The sequence below is a fragment of the Limulus polyphemus genome, unplaced genomic scaffold (assembly GCF_000517525.1).
Source record: "Limulus polyphemus unplaced genomic scaffold, Limulus_polyphemus-2.1.2 Scaffold836, whole genome shotgun sequence".
Taxonomy (NCBI): domain Eukaryota; kingdom Metazoa; phylum Arthropoda; class Merostomata; order Xiphosura; family Limulidae; genus Limulus; species Limulus polyphemus.
Window position 1 is genome coordinate 23,528 of NW_013666446.1, and position 2,752 is coordinate 26,279.

At 28.5% G+C, this 2,752-nt stretch overlaps 1 protein-coding gene across 1 annotated transcript in view; it reads right to left on the reverse strand.

Annotated features, from left to right (window-relative positions):
- LOC106460787 (neurocalcin homolog) overlaps positions 1-2,752 on the reverse strand; it is a 53,720-nt gene that overhangs the window by 7,899 nt on the left and 43,069 nt on the right. The window lies entirely within an intron of this gene.

Consider the following 2,752-nt stretch of genomic DNA (forward strand, 5'->3'; position numbering starts at 1 on the left):
TAACTAAGTACTTAGTAAGTAGTAACTTGTGTGTGTGTGTGTATATATATATATATATATATATACACACACACACACAAACCCTTAATTGATTTTCCATGTTGGCTGGTTAGTTTATCATCAGTGTTTGGATATTGTCTGTTAGATGGATATCCCCAACATAAGTGGGTGCTATTACCACAGACATCATCTGTTATGACGTCAAGTTGACAACTAGGACTGACAGTGGTAATGATTATTTTATATATGTCACATGAAACCAATGACTACAATAATTTTCTTTTTTAAAAACTAAACACACTAAAATCAGCAAATTATTTTACACACACACACACACAAACAGAAAACATTCTTTAGAAATAATCAGTAACACTAACATTTAATAATTACTTGTATATTTCCAGAAAAACACTTTTAAATAATAATTGTTAAGAACTACCAATGAAATATTAATGTTTTTACAGTAAATTCATGGAGAACATTTCCTCACCACCAATATATTCAAACATTATTTAACCCTTAAATCACCAACTGATTTTCATACCATTTACCACTAGTGCAGTTTATATTTTCCATAATACTGATTAATTTGATGTTTTTGCCTGTTACAATATTAAGTGTATAAAATACATACTAATTTGGCAAGATTAATTGCATTATTGTTTAGAAAGTCAGTGGTAACTTTAGGGTTAAATGTTAGCAATACTTTTACATATACTCATAGGAAATATTCCTAACACTTTTATAAACAAATGAGTTATTTTCTTGTGTTTACAAGAGTTTGGTGGTCATGACAGATCTTGTGCAAGCATAACAGTTTTGTCAATATTAACAAGAAATATATCTGTTTAAAACAGATATTTTCTTTAATTTTTCTGTTCAAATATAGTAAGTTTGATTTTGTGAGGCACTAAATTATGATCAATGTTACATTTTTAATATTAATTTCCTGTAGTGAAGTGAAAAGGCCACAACTTGCAAAAAAATGACAAAACACATACAAGGAAACAAGCTACATTATAATTTGTTACAGTAAACAGTTTTTAATCTCTCCTTCATATCCAGACAAGATAAAGTAACAATATAAACTAAAGAATACAACAAAATTAACATAGTTATTAAGAAACAAAACAGAAACAGTGTCATACAGAAAGTTGTGTTTATGCAGTGATTTTACTTCTGTGATGTTCAACTCAAACTAAACATCAAGCTGTTTAACAGTAGAAGTATTCCTGAGAGACAGCATTTATTTTATTATTGTTTGCAGGGGCAGTGTGTTACTTCTCAGCAAATCAAGAGGAAAAGTTGAAAGGCTGTCAAGCTTAAAAAATGAATAAAGTAATGTGTATTGGAATCCTCTGGGACATTTCAAGGACCCTTGAAAATTATATGGTGATCAGAGGTCATGAAGGTCGAGCTTTTTTGTTACAGGTAGACACAAACCACTTTAGAAGATAGACTAAGATCAGTTGCTTAAACTGAAACAAGTTTACAGCCAGGTCAGTAGATAATCTTATTGATTGTAAAACATCCCTTTAAATACATATACACACACACACGATGAAATAACTAAAATAAAATTATCTATGACAGTATATATCATATTGGTCCTTTGTTGAAACATTTTAAAAGTATATTTCATATGCAAAATGAGTTCAAATATGTAATAAATATACACGTTGCTGTAACAGCATATTTAGCAAGCAAAATCCCTAAAAAAAAACATTACACAAAGTCAGAGAAGATAGACTTACATAAAAATTCAGAGCAATGATCCAACTGCAAAAGCAAAATTTTATCAGCATTACTTAACATTATTGTCAACCCAATGATATTCTGAACAGAAACCATTGTCAACGTATATATCAAGTAGTAATATATTGAGAGATTTCTACTGTAAGCGTAATTTAAGAGGAAAGTAACAAATTAAAATACAAATGAAAAGAAAAAAAAACACCTTAGTAATATATGACATATGATAAATTTCTTTCATGTTTCAACTTCTTATATTTCTCTAACTAATCACCAACACATTAACTTGTTAAATTAATAAATACCTCATCAAATCAAAAGCAAACAACTTGCCAATACATGTTTCAATTATAATTTATAAGCAAGCCTTTCAGTGTAAAAACTTTTCCAAGCTTCTTCACAACTTATGTTGTCAGTATAAAGATGGGTTGGAACAGCCAAACTGAATAAAAAACATTTTCCTATTTGTAATTTACTTTCAATTGGCCTAAAGAAGCAGGAACTTACTAAAAAAAATACAGGGACTTAATGATCTATTTAGACAGTTTTCTCTTACCAGAAGTTAATATTAATAAAGCAAACACCCTTTAAAATCAAACTACACTGGTTATACTCAGCAATGCTAGCCAATGAAGTATGTTAAAAAAATAACATCCTCTAAAATCAAACTACACTGGTTATGCTTAGTGATGCTAGCCAATGAAGTACATAAAAAAATAACCCTTTAAAATTAAATTATACTGGTTATGTTTAGCAATGCTAGCCAATGAAATACATAAAAAATAAAGCTTTAAAATTAAATTATACTGGTTATGTTTAGCGATGCTAGCCAATGAAATACATTAAAAATAACCCTTTAAAATTAACTTATACTGGTTATGTTTAGCAATGCTAGCCAATGAAATACATAAAAAATAAAGCTTTAAAATTAAATTATACTGGTTATGTTTAGTGATGCTAGCCAATGAAGTACATTAAAAAATAACCCTTTAAAATTAAA